Below are 21,539 nucleotides of genomic sequence, written 5' to 3'. Positions count from 1 at the left end.
TGCTTTTAAAAATACCTTCACTTCTATTAGCCACTGGACATGTTCCTAAACATCTCGGTGAGGCAAGTATGGTCACTTGTCTTTTTCAGGTGGGAAACTGAGGCTCAGCAAGGCCTTACCACTTGACTGTAACAGAATTCAGATTGGAATGGAGATCCCCCGACAGCCCTTGCTCACACATTATTCTGTCTCCTTCTCTGAGCTCCTTCCTGCTGTTCAGATTCTCTACTTCAGATAGTCTCATCTCTAAACCCCTCTCCCCAGTCTCCATTTGCTGTCACATATTGCTGTCAGAGAAAGGGTCTGAGGATGATAGCCCTGTTTTACTTGGACTCCGTGAGATTGGAATAAAAACAAACAAACAAACAAACAAACAAAACAATGCCCCCTAAGCTGGCAAGTATAGCAGGATCCATCAAACTATTTCTGGAAATGTGTCTGCTTTCTGGAAGTACAAGAGAGAAGGGAGGAGAAACAGGACATGGGCACAGGAATTACGGATCTTTCTCTACTTAATGGGGTAATATCCTGACAAAGCCATCGTCCATTGAATATATCCTACGTCGAAAATGCATTGAATACCCCTAACCCACCAAACATGATAGCTTCGCCCAGCCAACCTTAAATGTGCTCAGAACGCTCACGTTAGCCTACGGTTGGGCAAAGTCACTTGACACAAAGCCTATTTTACAGTAAACTGGTGAGTATCTCCTGTGACTGACTGAATACTGTACTGAAGTGGGAAAATAGAATGGTTGTATGCATCCAGGTTGGTTGTAAGTGCCCAGGTTGTTGGCCCTCACCATCAAGTATCTGACTGGGAGCTGGGTGGGACTCACTGGCCCAGCTCAAGAGAGTACCGCCTATCACTAGCCTGGGAAAAGGGCAAAATCTGAAGTACGGTTTCTACTGAATGTCTATTGCTTTCACATCACTGGAAATTAAAAAGAAAAAAAAGTCCTAAATTGAACCATCGGAAGTCAGGGACCATCCGTATATTCAAAATGGGCTGGAGTAGGATGAGGTCCTCACACTTGTCACTCGGCCATCACTTAGTGAGCACCCACTGTGTACCACTCCATGGGCGTCGAGGTGCCGCGCTACCTGCTGAGGGAGCTCGTGGTGAACAAGGTAGTTATGTTTCCCGACCTCGCGGAACTTGAAGCCTCACTGGAACATGTTCATTACACCACAGTGTGGAAAGTGCTGGCCTGCATCTCCTGCCCAGAACTCACTGCTTTGTTTTCTTTCAGAAATTGCTGTCCTTGGCTTTTAAAAAAAATAATATTTTATTATCACAAAGAATATTTGTCAGTTGTAGAAAATTTAGAAAATTCGGTAAAGAAGAGGTCAAGAAAATAAGAATGATTCTAATGACCAGTCACATTTTGACATATTTCGAGTTTAAAAGTACTTATCTGTTTATACATCTGTATTTATAAACTTGGTATCATGCTCTAAACGATGACCAGTTTCACCAGGGGATACAGTGTAACTGTTCCTGCTATCGCTAAATATTCTTCAGTCAAATGATTTCTGAGGTCTCTACCATATGTGAGGGCCTCTTGTAGAAAAACGCTGCGTTTGGGGGTTGCAGGTCGCCAGTCCAGGCATCAGCGGAGCTGATGTTATCGATAAGTGAACCAGAAGGCACTGCCCAGGGATGGCTTTTGCCTCTCTGCCACAGAACTGCCTCTCTATGTTTCTCTCTCTCTGTAACGTCAACTTGAGTACAAATTGTAAATCATCTATTGGACATTGACACATGGCAGAAGAGATTTACACTCCTTTGACATTCTGTACATATGTATACATGTTCGTCTAGTAAATACTCTTCACCACCAAGGAATATACTTGTGCATTCTCCTAAATTATTTGCATATTATTCTTTTTTCCTTTCTTTAGAGCGGGAGAGAGGGGGTATGGCAGAGGGAGAGCGAGAGAGAGAATCTTAAGCAGGCTCCACCCAGCACAGAGCCCAAAGCGGGGCTTGATCTCACAATCCCGAGATCATGACCTGAGCCGAAATCCAGAGTCGGACACTTAACTGACTGAGCCACCCAGGTGCCCCTATTTGCATGTTCCTTTAAGCTGTAGGTTTCGAGGTCGGTTTTATGGAGGTGCTGTGTGTGTGTGTGTGTGTGTGTGCACGCGCACGTGCGTGCGTGTGTGTGTGTGTGTGTGCGTGTGCATGCAAATGGGTCTAGACACACGGACCCTGGGCGTGCTGTGGCAAGAGGACCTTCACTCTCCTCCTCCTGCTCCATTGGGAGCAGCTCCACTTTTAACTGCTTCACACAGTAGTATTCCAAGTAAGATATCATTTGAAGAAAGAATTTCACCTAAAAAACAAAAACAAAGCAAAACAAAAAAAAACCCTGCAGTTTAAAACCACTGTAAGTTCCAAGAGTCTGGAGGAAATAGTGATGATTTTTACCCTCCCGTATATAATGTGATGTGTGTAGACAGCAGCTGTGCCTGAAGGCTTCCATTACAGATGTCCTTTCATTGTTAAAACGGGCACATTCCTGAGAGGTAGAGATGGAATTTTTGGAAGCAGATTCTCTCTCGTATTCTCCGCGAGTGCTGTCTCTAAATTGGTTGGATGAGTAACGGAAGTGTTTGGAGAAAACAATACCGTGAAGCATGTGTATAAAACACTTTGGCTCACTGAAGATGGTTTCCCACCAGAGAGAAGGATTGAGAGAGAGAGAGAGAGAGAGAGAGCGATAGAGAGAGGGAAGTAGATAGAACGTGAGTAGGATGTGATGCTCTGCGATGATGAGAAAGTTGGTCAGGAGGGTCTGTACCAGCAGCTTGCCTGGTGCCATTGGCAGATAGCAGGGAGCGCAACTCTTCTGTTCAAGGAGAGGAGATAAAATAGACATCAGTTAGCAACTGGGCATAAAGACGGTATGTGATGAGAAGGGGAGAGGCTTCTACTTAATGAGCACCTACTATGTGGCAAGCCTCGTGCAAGAACTAACATAATAAATCTTACACAAGCTTCATAGGGTGTGGTGCCGGTGCCATGTCTGTGGGCAGATGAGGAAGAGGTCAGGGTGCTCAGCAGCTTGGCCAGGCTCACACAGCTAGCTAAGTGCCGGAGCTGGGACTCAGACCTGCGGTCCCCACCCTCGCCTCCTGGGGGCGAGAAGGGCCACTGGGGAGGAGGGTGGATGGCTCAGGTGCCCTGTGGGGAGTTGCTGGGTGGAGGTGAGGAGCAGAGCACAGGTTGCTGCAGGAAAGGAGGGGTTTGCAGTCACAATCCTCCAGCGTAGGGAGAGCAATGACCATGCTAGAGCAGGAGCCCCGCAGTGGGAGGGCGTGAGAAAGACCCTTTCGGGAGGAGATTCTGGCTGCGCTGTGGAGTTCTTACAATGCCAGCAAGGAGTTTGGGCTTATTCTGGAGAGAAAGTGTTCCTAGGAGGTCTTATAGGAAGTGAGGATTCGAAGGCACAGTGTGGCAGCTCCGTGGGGCATGGATGAAAGGGAGGAAGGGACAGCAGAGGTACCGGGAAGGAGGCTGTTTCAGTAACTCTCACGTGTCCAGAGGCAGTAGGAGAGAGCTTCTGAAGGAAGAATCACCACTGGACATTTGATGTCCCCTGTGCATCTAGAAAGGCTGGCCTGTTTGTGAAGGAAGTAGAGGGTGCCATTTGATACTCTAGAAAATATGGATGGGGTAACCCTGGCCTGATGAGAAACGTGGACTTAGATCACGGCCTGTCAGGTTCAGTGACCTGCACCCTTCCCGGAGGTCCTTTGCTCACAGTCCAATGGGTACACAAGGATCAAATTTAAATAGAAAGTTTTATCTTAAAACCTAACACCAGAGGTCCAAGCCCTCGAACCCATTCACCAAACAAAGCCAGTTTCCTCAGTGGTTGATGTCACACCTCCCACCTCCATCCAACACCATCTGTTGGGTTTCAGGATTTACTTTTTTTTTTTTTTTTAGTGTGTCTATTTTTAGATTCATATTGAATTTTGATAGTGGACTGATGTTGTTTTCCATTCAGGGCATTTTGTAGATGCCAATCTATTGAGATTACTTAGCTTAAGCAATAGGCTTTCCTCACATAACCTGAACTTTTTGTTCCAATGATCTCAGATGCTTCAGATGGCCCTGCTTGGTCCTTAATGCTTTGACTTTGAGATCTTGCCAAGTGGTGGATATGTCCCATTCAGCTCTTTGTGTGTGTTTGGGCCCTTTTTATTTTGTAGGGAAAATGAGATCTAGGAGAGAAGGCACTGTGAGTCAGGAAACTCTGGTTCTTGCTCTGGTTCTGCCACTGAAGCTTACTCTGGGATATTTCTCAGGGCATCGATTTCCTTACTCATAGTAAAAGCTGGGGGAGGACACACAGACAGGGATAGACAATGTGATCTACAAGATTCTAAAGATCTCGGAAAATGTGACTCACTGGGAACCATACGCAGGACCCTTCCAGATTTGCTTGTTGCTAATGTGAGTGAGAGAAAAACAAGGGTGAAATCAGTGAACAGTGAACTTCTTCTAGTGTTTCTTTTTCAAAGCTTGATTCAGTAAACGCTTCCTTCTACCTTGATCAGAGCCTTTATGTTCACAAGGCTTTCCTTCTACATCAGGGTTCCAAATTCAGACATACTCTCAATGATTAATGGTCGCACATCAGAAGAACTACCAGGAGGTGTTATAGTTGTCCCTCTAAAGCATAACACAGTTTTTAGCACACAGCAGGCACAATAAATTTTAGCTTCTGTCATATCCAGTTATCAATTTCAATATCCTTTACAAAGACAGATGCCAAACTGGACAAAGAGCTTTGTCGTACTTCACTTGTCTATAAGGATGACCTCTCCTGACCAGCTGGCCCAACTGTTCATGAAACCAAGTTGAAAAACCATTGTTGGTAAATTTGACCCCTGGGCACACAAGCTCCATGGAGAGAAAATGCATATTACCTATCCCCTAACCTGAGCCCAGATTGTCCTTGACTATAACTATGGCCCATTCTCTTAATTCACCTAGTCCTCTCACAAGTACATCAGGAGGGAGACCGTCAAGTAAGAGATGACTGAGAGCCATCCTTTTAGAAGAAGTCTATGTTCAGCTAGAAGATGAATGCTTTGTTTTATCCTTTTTCTTAATTATTAAATCTTAATGGTAAAATTTAATACATTTAGAAGTGTAACTAGTTAACGTGTGAGGAACATGCCTTTGGTTGTGCGTCCCTGGGAGTTAGGTAGTTCATCCTTCTGACTGCCCAACCCATAGCTTGAACTACGTCACCCTGAAGGTGGCTTCTGCAGAGCTCCTCTAAATGTTTTGTTTCATCCACAAGGTTCTAGGGAAGTTTTGCTGGACGCTTTGTCTCCTTCCTGTCACTGAGGTGGTGGGCAGAGGGGGTCACATATTGGGGCTGGCTCCCCAGTGTGGTTCCAGTAAAGAACATCTTGGACCCAACTGCCCTTCTGATGGTTTGTCTTTGGAGGCTGCTGTTGTCTGAGAAAGGGGGGCGGGGGTCATTTAGGTGGGCTAGTCATCACCTTCCATTTCAGGGCCGTCCTTGGCTTAATAATGACAATCATAGCAAAAATTTCTATAGGACTCATATTCCAGGTTCAGTTTCAAACATTTTATGTATGTTAACTCATTTAATTTTTAAGTCAACCCTCTGAGGTAGGCCTCTTATCCCAAAGACGGGTCACACAGCTGGAAGTGGCAGAGCCTGGATTTAATTCAAACTCACTTGGCTTCTAGAAATTTCATTTTGTCTGAATATCCAGGGGAGATTAGGCTTTTGAGGAAGGATAAACACAAACCAAACTCCCAAAGACCAAGGTGTAAATAAAATGGCAGTTGGTTGATTTAGGGTTGGGTGACTACTCATCTCTGTTGCCCAGGGCACCCTGGAATAACTCTTTAGGGGTGGTATTTTAGGCAATCTGATTTGTATTGGGAGAGCAATGGAAGGAAAAACAGACCCTCTTCTTCCTGTTACAAGAACTTTTTTTGCGGAGGCAATAGGAAGTTGAAACATCCACTTTTGACTCCCATCAGGGCATTTTGTTTTCTCGTGATGTTCCAGGGAGTGTACTAGCAGGGATCACAGAATTCTCTCATTCAGCCCAGGGTGTGACAGCAGGTACAAATTAACTCCTTTGTTGGGTCAATATGATATTTACTTGGGATTCATCAGCAGTATGTAATCCATTTTATCAGTAACACTCATGTACAGGTTGCTAGGGAACTAAGCTCATTACCCAGCCCTGGCTCTCAGAGTGGAGCTGCCTGGCTCTAAGCCTTGATTTGGGCCTGGCTGACTGATAGCTACACGAGTGGTAAATGGGGTTTGAGGTCTTCACTGGTCCTCCAGAAGGAGCATGGAGGGTGCAATATGGTAAGAGTCTGAGAAGGGAGTGGAGTGGTTGGGGAAAATGGTGTCTTTGTTCCTAGCATTTCTTCCACTATTTATCCAGCCCACACCCATTTTGTTTTGTTTTGTTTTTCAGATCATAGGTTAAATCCAACCCCCGTTATCAAGTCCTAATTTATGAAGGTTTCCTAGATTCACCAAAGTAAGCACTAAAAACACACAAACACAACCAAATGAAGCACATTGCTGTTAGTGTGGCAATAATTCCCTAGTCTAATTCACTCTTTTTTCCTTTGGGGGAATTTATTAGAGATATGGGAAGCATTTCTTGAGTACATAAACTGGAAATGAACCACACAAAGAAGGACAAGCAAGTCCACTAAAAGAAAACTTGAAAATAAAATCTGACCCTTTAAGAAAAAATATATATATATATTTTATATATATATATATATATATATATATATATATAAAGAGGATAGATTTATGTCCGTTTTAAAAACAACTTCTTTTTTTTTTTAAATTTTATTATGTTATGTTAGTCACCATACAATACACCATTAGTTTTTGATGTGGTGATCCACGATCCATTGTTTGCGTATAACACCCAGTGCTCCATGCAGTACGTGCCCTCCTTAATACCCATCACTGGGCTAACCCATCCCTCCACCCCTTCCCCTCTAAAACCCTCAGTTTGTTTCCCAGAGTCCATAGTCTCTCATGGTTCGTCTCCCCCTCCGATTCCCCCCCTTCATTTTTCCCTTCCTTCTCCTAATGTCCTCCATGCTGTTCCTTATGTTCCACAAATAAGTGAAACCATATGATAATTGACTCTCTCTGCTTGACTTATTTCACTTAGTATGAACTCCTCCAGTCCCATCCGTGTTGCTGTAAAAGTTGGGTATTCATCCTTTCTGATGGCTGAGTAATATTCCATTGTATATATGGGCCACATCTTCTTTATCCATTCATCTGTTGAAGGGCATCCCGGCTCTTTCCACAGTTTGGCTATTGCGGACATTGCTGCTAGGAAAGTTGGGGTGCATATGGCCCTTGTTTTCACTACATCTGTGTCTTTGGGGTAAATACCCGGGAGTGCAATGGCTGGGTCATAGGGTAGCTCTATTTTTAACTTTTTGAGGAACCTCCATACTGTTTTCCAAAGTGGCTGTACCAACTTGCATTCCCACCAACAGTGTAAGAGGGTTCCCCTTTCTCCACAACCTCTCCAACATTGTTTCTTGCCCTGTCCATTTTTGCCATTCTAACTGGTGTAAGGTGGTATCTCAATGTGGTTTTGATTTGAATTTTCCTGATGGCTAATGATGATGAACATTTTTTCATGTGTCTGTTAGCCATTTGTATGTCTTCTTTGGAGAAGTGTCTGTTCATGTCTTCTGCCCATTTTTTGACTTATTATTTGTTCTTTGGGTGTTGAGTTTGAGAAGTTCTTTTTAGATCTTGGATACCAGCCCTTTATCTGTAGTGTCATTCACAAATATCTTCTCCCAATCTGAGGGTTGCCTCTTTGTTTTGTTGACTGTTTCCTTTGCTGGGGCAGTAGGCACACTCCTGCACACGGGAGGGTGAGTCCTCTCACATGTGAAGGACTTTGGCACGGGAGGAAGAGCTGTCAGGAGCGCAGTGGTGAGAGCCCATCCGCGTCAATGAGATTGGCTCTGTGCGGTCATGCCGTTCTGTGACAAGGAACGAACTCGTCTGGGGTATATGTAAAGAGCTTTAAAAATGATGGGTATCTGTGTAAGTGTAAGTGCTGTCAATATGCCAGTTGCTTTTATTTTTGGCTTCTAGAAAACTTCGTCTGAGACCAGTCTGGATGTTTATGTCATTCAGGTCCTCCCATCCAGCTGCACCCCCACCCCCAGTGTTGATCTCTGCGGGTTAGGTTTAAACCACATTAATGGGAGGAGAGATCAGCCCCTGGTCTTGAGAACTGGAGAGAGCCTGGTGTGCTGGTACCAGGTCAATACAGGAAGGCAGTGTCTTATGTATGCCGCAGGACAGAACAAATTGGGTCCTCCCCCAAACTTAAAAAAGGTTACATAGATGCTTGTGGCTCAAAAACTGTGATTCCTGTGCATCTGTATCCCCAGAAGGATGGATTCTGTTCAGCTCTTTGAGCTCCTGGTTAATTCCTGAATCGTGAAGACACTAAGTTCAGCATAAAACACAGACATTCTGATGCTTTGTAGAAAATGGTGTGAACAGTTTGCAGGATTATGCGAGTAAAAAGCCCATTCGATCCAAATGGGCATTTTTGCAGGAGGAAAAAAATAGTTAGAGGGGTTTGAGAACACCTACACAAATTGTTCAAAGGTTACGGGAAAGACATGAAACTTAAAATCCTATTCCATAAAAGGGACATTTAGACTTCATCGGTAAGGAAGGGCAAGAATAGGAGCGTGAACCATTGGACAAAACCAGAAAGAAACACAGAATGTGCAAAAATACTGAGAATTTGGTCCTTGGTGGGGGAAAGCCTCCTTTTGGAAGAGGGTATCATTTGGAAGTCCTGAATGCATTCCTTTGACGTTTAAATCTACCAAGAAATGTCATTTTGCTGTAAGGGAATTATATTTGGATTGAAAAGGTGGGGAACTGGCCACAGCTTATGTAAGTGTGGCAGGCGGTTCGCATGCAAGGGAATAGGAATAGAATGAATCGATTCAGTTGCTGTGTCATTGATACTGTAGGGAGAATGTTTGAGGGATGCTTTATAAGGGTGCTTTTAAAAGACAATGAGTGAGCCTCCCCCCCCCCTTAAGAATGGAGACCTGAGCTATAAGAGCTGGTGATTAAAAAGGGAGGACATGCAGACAGAAGATGCAGGTCCCAGAAAGACACATGTAGCATGCTGCATTTACAGAAAGTCCCCAAACAGAAAAAAAAAAAAAAAACCAATATATTCTTCAGAGAGACACACAGTGATGAAACCATAAAAAAAAAAAAAAACCCAAGGCAGTGGTTACCCTTATCCCTGGAGGGGGAGGGAGGGGCAAGCTCCTGGCAGAGAGGTTTAAAGGGGCTGCTGAGGACCAGCAAACATTTTCTATTTGTCAGGATGCATCATGGCTAAAAGGGGGTTTGTTTTACTTGGTTATTCTTTACGATACGTCTACTTTATATATCTTTCTGTAGGTATATTTTATAATGGAAGGGGGGAAGGGTAGAACACGATCATGAAAGTATCCAAACTACCATAGATGTTAGCATTGTAAATGATAATATCCGCCCCCCGCCCGCAAGAAAAATTCTCCCTGTAGTAAGAACTGAGCTTGAGGACAATGTCTGCATATCATTATTTTGCCACCATAGTCTTGATTTTCCTGTTGTCTTTGGCAGGGAGGTCTGTCTCAAGGACAGGAAGTGTGGCAGCTGATCACATGGTCGGTTTAGCTGGAAGGATAAAGCACAGTCCCTGTCTCCTTCCCAAGACCAAGGCCAAGATGGTGCTGAAACCTCAGGGTTATCCCAGGTGGAATGCTGGCCCGCGTTTAGCCCAGCCTGGGGACGCATGGGCTGAGAATTCTTAAGGGGTACCCTAGCCAAGCCTTGTCCTTTTGGCATGCAGCACTGATTAGGGGAGAAATCTTTCCTGGTTTCCACAACTTTGGCATTTCTCAGCATTTTTTTAAACCATGTTTTGTAGCTAAGAGGATGTAGTCTAACATTTCATTCGGCACTTTATATTATGAAAACCAGAGACCTCTTGCCATTTTCCATCAACAAAATTTTGTGATAAATTAACTCTGCTTGGATGCTGTGTATGTGCATGTTCTTTCTGGATTCTGACACATCTTCTGTGGAGGCCCATGCCCCTTCCTGTGTCACCCTCCCCTGTGCCTACCACTGGTTTTCAAGTAGCTTTCCTCACTGCCGTCACCAGCAACAAACATTTACAGAATGTTTTCTAGAAGCGAAAAATAAAAGCAACTGGCATTTTGACAGCACTTACTAGATACCCATTTTTAAAGCTCTTTACATATACCGATTAATAATGCTTACAGGGGACCTAGGAGGTAGGTCTCCTGAGATCCAGAAAGACCTTTCCCCAATAGTACACAGTCCGTAAGAGGTAGAACTGGGATTTGAACCCAGGCAGTCCCCACTCCTTTGTCTGCGTGCTCACCATTCCACTGTGCAGCCTCAGGTCATATGCCAACAGCTTTATAGGTGTAATTTACTCTAACCACACCTCTGACGCTTTCCCGTTGCCCCATTTTACAAATAAGCATACTGAGGTGCGGAATGTTGCTTCATGCAGGGTTGAACAGCGGAGGGAGCCACGAAAGTGGCTTGGAGGTGGGACCTTTGAGGATCTTGTTTGTTCATTACTCCCCCCCCCCCCCCCCCGTTCCTTCATCCCCCCTACTGACACCCCTCCGCCTCCCCCTCCCACTCCCGGGGGAATGAGAGTCCTCCCTGTCTCCCCTCCCCCCACTTCCAGCGTGAGGGACTCCTGTGACAGGAGGAAAGCAGATCCTGGAGCGAGGGCATGAGCAAGCCTGCTCATGTGTTGCTAATTGCTCGAACATCATGGAAAGGAGTTTGTCTTATTATGGGTTTTTTGTGGGAAAGCTTTTCGTACAATGCTGGCTGACTCCTGAGCCTCAAAGTAAACAACTACATCATCCTGTACAGAGCGTCAGGAAAAAGGAAACTGCAAGAAAATATCAGACTCCTCCGGCTCACTTGGCTCACTCTCTCTTCTTTTTTTAAATATAAGTGTGGGGGAAATTCTGTTTAGGGGGATTTGCTGGGGTCCTTGTCACAGAAGGCTTCGTGAATAATGACCCCCTTCCCAAGCTGCGTATTTAAGTCAGTGTTTCCCATGCCGTGTGTTCTTCTCAGCGCCCTGCCTGTGATGTCAGGAGGAAAGTCCACCCACAAAGCATGGCTAGGAGATTCTGTAAGCCCATTAGAAAGTTAAGGCCATCGCATCAGGGACTGGTGAAAAGTCCTCACTTGCAAAACCTCTGGGTGGTTGAGGGGGGTGGCCAAGTTGACCACTCTTTGTGGTCCTCATATCCTGGGGGGGGGTAGGGGGAGACGGGCACGTTCACTGCGGTCTTCCATCTGAGAACGTGGACCATATTCTAGGCATTCCCCCATGTCCTTGGAGAGGGTAAGGACGTACTGAAACACAGCAGACCTGCCAAAAAAAACCACCTCATTTTCTCACCAGTCCCTCAGCCGTAAATGTCCCGTGGATGGATGATGTCCACGTCCTTTACACCCACACTAGGACTCTCCGGAGGGCCTTTCTGGTTGCCTAATCAGACTTCAGCTTTTCCTGTCAGCCCACGGCCCCTGAGGGACCTCGGTATTGGGTAGTGGGCGGTGGAGGGGAAGGAAACTAGAGGGTCAGAAGCTGCAATTGTCAAAATGCCCCGTGCGCTTTTCCAGCCATGCACCGAACCTGGAGCTTCTCTAACATCGGTGTTCCTTCTGAAAAGCAGTGGCATCTTCCAGAGGTGACTGGGGGATTTAACAAAGATGCCGAGTCATGGCTACCTTTAGCATCCTTGAGATCTGTGTGTGGTAGGGTTGCCGCTAGGCCGACACTTTTCTGCAGTGGACGATTAACGATGCTCCGGCAAAAAGGAATTGTCCCCGAAAGTGACTGTACCCACTTCCCACTTTCTCCTACTCCTGCGTGATGCGAGATAGTCCCTGTCTTCCTGTCCCACAGACTCTAGGCTCCTTGCCATCTTTGTCATCCGTGGAATCCATTTCTTCCCCCCGAAAATAGTTTTCATTTTGTGTTTCCTCTTCTGATTGATGGGAGCCTCTCCGGGGTGTGTACCTTGCACTCATTCTGTATCCGTCACTTGTTACCTGTAGGGCGTCCTATGTTTGAGCTGCCTCCTTGTGAATGACAGAAGTAACAGTGCTCCCCTCAAAGGGCTGTCATGAGAATTGCGCAGCGACGCATATGGCCTTTAGCACGGCGCCTGGCAGGTGCGTGCAGGCAGCTCCTTGGCTGCTTTGCAGAGTCCTTTGTTGGCTAGATCACCTCCGTTTACCTTCGGCGAACCTCTGAGATAGGTAGGGCAGTGGCATATTTTCCTTTGAGAGATGAGGAAACTGGCCCATGAATCAGTGAGGGGTCTTCTCAAGGGCTCATCATTCACGAAGAGCTGGGGCTGGAGCAGAGGTGTTTCCACTGCTTAGTGCTCCTCCTCCTGGCAGCATGCATCTTGGGGGCAGTGGGGAGAGAGCACAGCCTTTGCCTACAGAATGAGCCTCAGCACCGGGCTTCTGCCCACCCCTCTGCTCTCAGAATGGACGTGAGGTTGCTGGCAAGACTTGCCCTTGTTATGGTCAAGCCGCCTCCTTACCCCCCAGCCTTCTGGAAACTTCCCCTCTGCTGGCCTCCAGCAGTAGGATTCGTTCAAGGTTACCATGTATTTTTCTTGCATCTCAACTTATCCCAGAAAGTTCCAGGATGACTTGGGAAATCATGCACTTGGAAAATACCCAGGCAGTGACAGTGTGTTGATGCTGGAGTCAGAATGGCTACATAAGCAGTGATTTATGAAGAGCCCTGTAACCCTAGAAGCTCCTAATAGGGAGGCCAAGAGAAAGGGATGAAGTGTCTTAATCCTCTGTGTAATTTCCTCATTAAGAGCAACTCTGATTAGTCTTGGGTAGACTTTCTCTTCCAAGGTGTGTGCTTTTGGGGATATTAATGCAATTTCATGTTTTCTGGCTGAGACTTCCAAATCTGCAACCTGCCAGTGTTTTCGGCTGTGAGAAAGGAACTCGGCCAGGAATTTATCAGGTACTGGAAACAGGAAAGTATAGAAAATGAAGTATCTATCCTCAGGCACTGCTTCTAAAGGTCAGTTTCATTTACAGCCCTGGAGCCATCCAGCTGGAGGAGAAAGGCCCATTCTCCTCTGTGATCACGGGAACGGTGTCGAAGTGTGGATCGGATGGCTCCCACTCATGAGGTGATGGCAGGAAATCCACACATAGTATTTACAAACATCGGTCATTTCTGGGAGGAAAGATAGGAGAAAGGTGAACCGAACATCCGAGAAGGACTCAGGCCTGTTGTTTTCGTCTGCGGGAATGGTGCCATAACAGCCCATCAACATTTGCCGGGCAAGAGAAGGGTCAAGGGGCCACTACTCTTCCTCTTTTTTACTAGGTGTGGTGGCGGGAGACCCATTTGGTCTCCAGGCCAGAGGCCCGGGACATGAATCTTGCCATCTAAGCCGGTTATTGTACCTCCCTTACGGCAGGGTCCTCGGACCCTTGTGTGTATTCCATCTCCCAGGGAGCTCGTTAAAGGGCAAATTACAGGTCCTATCCCTGGGGATTCAGTAGGGCTAGGGGTTCACGTTTTGTGTGTGTGTGTGTGTGTGTGTGTGTGTGTGTGTGTGTGTGTGTGTTTTAATGCAATGCGGTCTCTGACAACACTTAGAGAAACAGCACCAGAGTGGCACAACCACGTACTGTTGGGGAAGGCTGACCTTCAAGTCATCGGCAAGTGACCACCCTAGACACTGTCCCAGGCCCCGCTGGGATTTGCAAGAGATTCATATGCCATGAGCCTTATTCTTGAGAGGCGTATGGAAGAGAGGGAGTGCGCAGGGCAGGATTGGGCAGACTCAGATGCTGGACTGCCAGAGGGGGCTCCAAGGGGGCTAGAGAGGCAGGGCCTGCTGGGCAGGGGTGGTAGGGCCCCAGCTGAGCTCAGAGGACAGAAGCATCTGCACAGAGGACTCCGAGGGGAAAGGGGGCATTTCTGATGAGGGGTCACCACTGTGAGGGCAGCCTCGAGCTTGATACTTCACCAGCCTGAAAGCACACATTTCAGTTTTGTGCAGGTCGTGGTCGGCTCAGTGGCCAATGGCGGAGGCTCCCTGAAATTTGGTGTCCTTGAACCCGGGATGGGCACCAAGTTTGGGCAGGGGCCCCGCCCACCATCAGCAGGTGAGGACTCGCCCCAGACCACGCTGCGGATGGCAAACAACACTCTGGGCTGTCAGAGTTGTGCTCTGACCTAAAGGATGTTGTGGGGCGCCATAGACTATGGCCTCTGAGAGTTCAGACCTCAGTATTTCTACCTGATGTTGCATGTGAAGTGTGTTCCAGATTTTCAAAGCTCTCGCTTCTATTTGATCTTTTGGTACAATTTAGGGGACTGTCACCTCCTTCAATGGATGAGAAAACACATGGGGTGTTCTTGAAATCCTCTTAGTGATCCAGGGTGGGATTGAGTCCTTTGCACGCACAGGCCCTCTGACCCCCAGCTGAGATTCTCCCACTACCCTGAGGCCAATTTACACGTGAGGACCAAGGCTGCTGGAGTCATTTTAGGGCTCTGCTTTGGGGAAAAAACAAAAAACAAAAAACAACTCTCTCCTGTTGCCCTTTGAGATACATCTAAAATGTCTCTCTCTCTACGAATGACCTGCACCATCCCCACTCCCCCACTCCCCTACCCCCACCCTCCTAGACAAGGCTACTCTCTTCTTCCTTTTTCCTCTTTTCTTCCTTCCTTCTTCCTCTCTTCTTCCTTCCTTCCTCCTGAGATTTGGTCATTCTGGGTACTATGCACCCTGTCCTTCTGTGTATGGTAGTTATGTCTGTGACTGTATTTCCCACCAAACTAGACTGAAAACCTGAAGGTGAAGAATTCAATAGTACTCATATTTTTGGTCTTCTTTATCTGCTTTGGCTGTGAGGTAAAAATACCTGTCTTGCATTTAGTAGCCCTTCAGTGCGTGCTTAACTAATCGAGTTTAATCTACCTCATCACAAGAATTGCAGTAGTAATGTTGATTGTTTCAATTATCATTGGCTACACAACAAACCACCTCAAAACTTGGTGGCTTAAAACAATGATAAGTTGTTTCTCCTTACTCTTGGGTCAGGAATTCAGGAAATTTGGTTGGGTGGCTTTTTTGCTCCATGTGGCGCTCGGCTACATTCAGCTGCTTGCTGGGCGTGGTTGGAAGTTGCCAGGAGCCTTCACTCCTCCATTTGGTAGCCTTCACGTGGGGTATCCTCCTTTGGTGACCAAGCCCGAGCTTCTTTCCAGCATGGTGGCTGACTGCCCCCAGAGAGCATAAAAACAGAAACTTCCAGACCTTTTAAAATTTGGTCCAGAACTCACACAGTTCTGGTATCACTTCTGTGTATTCTGTTGCCCAAAGCAAGCCACAGGCTAGCTCAGGTTCAAGGGCAGGGCAACAAACTTCACTTTCCATGGGAGGAGCATGCCCATCAAGGAAAGGGAGGCCTGTTGGGGCCATCTTTAGAAACCATCTACCAGTCATGAAAGCAAGTAATGCTGAGCTTTCACCGTTGTCAGGTACTAATGCTAAGTGTTTTTATGCATTTTATTTAATTCTCATAACAGTTTTATGAGGGAAATGCCAGGTATCATTTCTATTTTATAAATGAAAAAGCCAAGGCATGGAAAAATGAACTAACTCTTCCAAAGTTAATGGCTGTCCTTGGAGAGGAGTGGACTTGAGTCAGAGAAGTCCAGTTTAGAACCCCCTCTTGGGCAAAGAGGCAATCTTGGTGGAATTTGTAGGCGAGCTTGGAATTCTTTGGTGTGCATACCTTTGTGTTACTTGCTGTGGGGAATCAAAAAGTATAAACCACATCTGGGAAACAAGGCTGAAACGTACAAAATGAGTAGAGATATATGTGCCAATAATGAGTTAAGCTGTATGCACCAGACAGTAAATGATAAAGGAATTTGGGGAAAGGAATGCGGGTATCTTGAAGGAGTTAGGGAGTTGGGACTTCTGCTGGTCCTTGGCTTTGGTCCTTTGGATGATCTGCTGGTCCTTGGGGATGTTGGGGGGGGGGTTGGTTAGGAAGTAGCATGAGCCACAGCAACGGGGCTGGAAGATGCTAGTGCTTACAGATGAATCAGGCGGATGGAGAATAGGAGGGGTTCTAACTCCAGAGAGCAGGGAGAGCCTGTGAAGGAGTTGAGACTTCCTCAGGCAGCCTAAAGGGGTCTCCTTGAGGTGGAGCCTCTGATTTTACAGCTGGAAACGATCCCTCTGGACTCTGAGTTCCTTGACAACGGAGACCGTGACTTGTCCACTTCTGCTTTCCCCTAGACAAGCTCAGTGCCAGGCAAAGAATTGCACTCAGCCCATGTGCAGCAAAAGAGTGACCTTAGAGACCCTCTGTCTAACTTGCACTTTCACGGATGAGTGGACGGAGGCTGACGGACCAAGTGAGGTGGCTGGGCCACAACCACAGCAGAAATTCTCTGACTTCCAGGGTGTTAGGCAGCCTGGTGGAGGTTAAAAATTTGGACTGTGGCGTCAGACTGCTCTGGTTCTTATTAACTAAAGAGCCTCAGGCAAGTTTCTTAAGCTCTCCACAGTACAGTTTCTTCATTTGAAAAACGGGTATATTAACCCCCTACTCCATAGAGGCACCGTGAGGATTCAGTGAGATAATTGGGGTGAGGCCCTGGGAACCGTGCCGGGCCCTCAGTAAGCGTCCTGTAAGTGGTGGCAGTTACGGGGCTGCCCCCGTCGCTCTCTGAAGCGGGAGAGGCAGCTGTGCGCCTATGCTGGTGAACTTGGTATTATGTTATTCCTCGGTCTGAGTCTCTTCCCTCCAAACTCAAACCATTGTAGATTTCTGGCCACCACTCACAGTACAAGAAAGAGCAGGATCGCTGCTTCCTCTGCACAGACCTCCCTTCCACACCTGGAGGCGTTCCACAGTAGCTCAGGCTCTGCAGCCTTCACCTCCATGGCTTTGGCAGCCCTTGGAGGCCAGGGGCTGTGGGAGGCAGCCTGGCATCCTGGACCGGGGATCCCAAGCTGGCTCTGCTGCATAACCACAGGGGGTCCTTTGGCAAGCGAGCCCATCTGACCTACTTGGAGGGTGGTTGAGAAAATTATTCTAGCGTCGTGTCAGGTACCTATCCGGGACTAATAAGCAGTAGCTTGGCTCATTATTGATGACATGTTCTGAGATCTGCAACTTTGGGAACTACTTGCTCTTTGGCACATGCTGCCTATCCATGGGACTGACCACATGATAGCCACACTGTGCACAGATCTTGGTTCTGAGAAGGGAACCATGTATCTGGGTTTTACCCACAGAGTCTACTCTCGGAAGCAGCTTGTGATCACATGAGTTGTCCTGGAGCTGAAGGTCTCACTTGTCTCTTGCCTTGGACGGGGTCTCCTTTATGCCAGCAAAATCAGGGTGACCCCGGATCTTGGGGCTTATGTGCAGAGAATGTTCATAGCCTCCATCAGCCACCCAGCCCTCCACATACCAGCAGGCCTGTCCATAGCTCAGGCGACCAGACCTCAGGGTGTACTTGGTACTTCTGTGGAAACATCAGAACTAAAGCTGAGCTGAGAGCCCAGACACCTCCCTGTGGCTGTAGGGACCTGAGCCCCCTTCTGCAGAGGGAATGAGGTCCAAATTTCCTGTGTGGGCAGCAAGCAGAGAGGGCCAGGGCTTTGTGTGACTAGCCCATGCCTCTCATTAAGACTCCTTTCAGGCAGATGCAGGGTAACTTGAAAAATTTCCCCTTGATTTCTCAGGGCTACCAGCCAGGAACTCACACTTGAACCAATTGTCAAATGAGCAACTCTTGTCTTGTGAGCATAGGCCCAACCTGGCTGGAAGGTTGTAATGTTGGTCACAGAGTGACAACAGGATACTTTGTCTGCGCACGCCCCCACCCCAGCCCCTACCTGTTCTACCTTACACCTCCCCTCTTGAGACCAAGGGGTACCCCCCCAGCCTTTCGGAAGGAGCATATGAAATGAATAGACCAATCGGGGTCTGAGCCCAGAAACAGAATAATATTGTCATTTATAACAAATATCTGTTGAGCTTTTACCATATGTGGTATATACCATGTGTGTATTTCTCATACACATATGTGTATATGGCCTAGCACTGGCTAGGCAAAGGATTGATAATAACAGAGATATTCATTCATTCAAAACCCATTTAACATGTGTCTACTACATGTAAGGCGCTATCCTTAGTGTTGCGGACCCAGCAGTGAACAAAACAGTGGGGAATCCTTTTCCTCATAGAGCTTACATTCAAGTAGGGGGAGGAGGGCAATAAACAGATTTAAAAATCCATGATGAAAGAAACAAGACCAACAAAGCAAGGGAAGGTGGAAGTGGAGTTCTGGGAAAGGGTGTTTGTTTATTTGTTTGTTGCAATCTGGGGTAGTTGCAGAAGCCCCTGATAAATTCTAACAGAGCAGAACCATTAAGGAAGGGAAAGAGTGAGCCATTTCCCTGGGGGAGAGTGCTCCAGACAGAAGGAACAGCTGGTGCAAAGGTCCTGGGGCAGGAGTGTGCCCAGCCTTTCTGAGGAACAGTGAGGAGGCCGGCATGGCTGGAGCAGAGTCAGCCAAAAAGAGGGTTGGAGGAGCTGGAGTCATAGGGAGAGCAGGGACTCACCTGGCCACCCTAGAAAAGAAAGAACATAGTCACATAAAAACTTAGGTGGCTGGGCAAAGCAGGATGTGGTAAGTACCTGCAGAGGGACACAGACAGACAGTTTTAAAACACTCAGAGGTGAGAGCATCCTCTCTGGGCTGGGGGTGGTCAAAGAAGGCCTCCCACAACAAGGTAGGGCTTCAGTTGACAAGAGGAAGGACAGCGAGGCCGGGAGGGGGACTGAGGATGTTCATGGCAGAGAAACATGAAGGAGGCTAGCGGGTGATAAAGCTGAACCCAGGAGTGGAGGCTGTGTTTAGAGGGCCTCAAATGGCAGATGAGAACGGAAGCCTGGCTGTCCCATGTTCTGTTCCCCCAGACCGGCAGCTTGGCCCAGGCCGGTGGAGATTCCGGCTCCCCAGAGCTTCACAAACCCTGCCTCGGGTTCAACCCTGCCGTTGCTGACTCAGACTTTCCTCTATCCCTTCCCGTGATGACTATCGCGCTGCCAGGGGCACAAACCAGGTCCCCTCCCAGCCACAGACACCCTCCCCAGACATAAATCTCTGAGGTCTGCAGGAATGCTTTTTGGCTTTCTGGAACCACTGGAATCCCACAGGAAGGGGGTGGGCAGCTATTCTTATGAAAAGTGCTGCTCGGTTTCTGGACTAAAAAGGCATGCAAGCAGTAAAGATAAGGACCTCCAGCTCCAAGGCAGGCTTATCTGCCAGCAACCCTGAGAGCAGCTCAACGCTTTCCTTCCATCAGCAATTAGCCACGTGTGAGAAAAGCAGGGAGGCACTGTTGCCGTATGACAGAGCCAAATGGGATTACCCGCCAATGCCATTTGGCTTAGAGAGGCATTATTACATAAAACACTCGGGAGGAGTGGGAAGGTGCCCCCCCGCCCCCCAGGCTAATGCTGACATCCTTAGGTTGGTAACACTATAGCTGAGTATTGTTTTACTTTGCCACTTTTCAAAAGAGGGAGAAAAATACCCATGCCATTATTCAGCCTAGTAATACTGCTTTTCAAGGAAATAGCCGCAACTTCCAAACCTTACTTCTGTGGGCGGGACGTCGTGGGGCTATTGTTCCTTCAACCTACAGAAACTGGTCTCGGTTATGATCAGATTACAGGCAGGATTAAGAGGCCTTTGCGGGTGGGAAGGAAAGGCTTCAACATGGCAGCATCACTCTAGCAAAGAGGAAATGACCACAGATGTCAAAGCCAGACGTCTCTGTGACCTCTGTTTTTGGAGCTGGTTGGCTTGGGACAAATTATCGAGACTCTCCAAATCTTCGTTTTCTCATCTTAAAAAAAAAGACATGGGAGCAGGTGTTAGCTAACACTGTAGTGTAATCATTTTGCAGTACACTGGTGCATCAAATCAAGGGATTGTGCACCTTCAACATACAGGAGGTTAGGTGTCAGTTATATCCCAGTAAAGCTGGGGGGAAAATGGGGAGAGGTGATAGTGACCATGTGCTAGAGCTGTTTCAGGGTTTGGATGCGAAGATGTCCGTGAATGTGCCTAGCACATAGTGCCAGTTTCCTTCTAGCGTCAGCTGGGGACTCAAGAAGAGCAGTCGGGTGTGGTACTGACTAGCTGGAGGCCCTTCCTCTATATTTATCTTCTTTATAAGCCAATTATACTCTTGGTATAATTTGAGAAAAATTCAAGAGCCTACATAGCATTTAAAATTCTTTTAAAGAAAAAGCCAACTGGCAGCAAATGCCAAATTATTGAAGTTCCCAGACGAGGGAGTGAATGTCGGGTCTTGGCAAAGTGGGGTGGGGAATTTCTGAGTGTGATATTTGAATAAAGAAATCTAAACTAGGAAAAAAAAAAAGCGTCCCCAGATCTTATCATCGTACAATGAAGAGTTGTATAAAAACTGTTTGTCCCCACCACATGTTTACTTACCAATGGGCAGGATATCTTGCTGGGCAAAAGTTCAAACTCCTGTTAGCTCCGAAGTGATGTGTCAACTTCAAATGAACTGACTTCAGAAGAGGCTCGAAAAATGCTTTGACCCACAGATGCTCCTGCCTCCCCCAGTGTTCCCCAGTACTTGCCACTGTCCTTGGTGATAGGGTAGAAATGTCTGGAAAGATGAAATGAGGGCACAGTGGTTAACAACCTCCCTCCCAAATGCATACACTCTCACATACAAACACACTTTTTCCAGATATTTCCTTGTGAGTAATGTTCTTGTTCCATTACATCAACCTTCCAGGCTTAGCCATACTTTATAATGATAAACAGAGCCACTCTACCAACTCCACAAACAGCAAAATGAGAAATAGAATATTTATTTTGATTTTTTTTTTTAAATGCCGATTTACTCTGAATTTTCGTGCTTTTGCTGAAGCAGCTATGAACATCTTCAATTTGGGAACAAGATCTTACTCATTGATGTTTGAAGTGCCAGCACAGTTCCCGGCTTTGAGTACATAGTCAAAAATGACTTTCAGGTGCATTCTATCCACTTCCTTAGGTGCTGTATTCTACTGTTAGAATGCAGTTTCATGGGTTGGGGTAGGGTAAGATCATGACCTTGCCTTAAATCCCACCTCTCTTTGAACTGGCTGTGTGATTTTGGTCAACCTACTTAACTTCCTTGTGCTTCGGTTTCTGATTCATCTGCAAAATGAAAATAACTAATAAGGCTAATTTTGAGGATTAAATGAGTAACTAGAATGTGAAGTCTGTCATGTTAATCTGCTATGATTTTT

At 46.8% G+C, this 21,539-nt stretch overlaps 1 protein-coding gene across 7 annotated transcripts in view; it reads left to right on the top strand.

Annotated features, from left to right (window-relative positions):
* Positions 1–21,539, top strand: part of PRKCE (protein kinase C epsilon) — a 475,917-nt gene that overhangs the window by 334,828 nt on the left and 119,550 nt on the right. The gene's annotated exons all lie outside the window — the stretch shown is intronic.

The sequence above is a fragment of the Callorhinus ursinus genome, unplaced genomic scaffold (genome assembly GCF_003265705.2).
Source record: "Callorhinus ursinus isolate GAN/ISIS: 27379988/994484 unplaced genomic scaffold, GSC_fseal_2.0 scaffold10, whole genome shotgun sequence".
NCBI lineage: Eukaryota > Metazoa > Chordata > Mammalia > Carnivora > Otariidae > Callorhinus > Callorhinus ursinus.
This window is presented reverse-complemented; position numbering and strand designations above follow the sequence as displayed.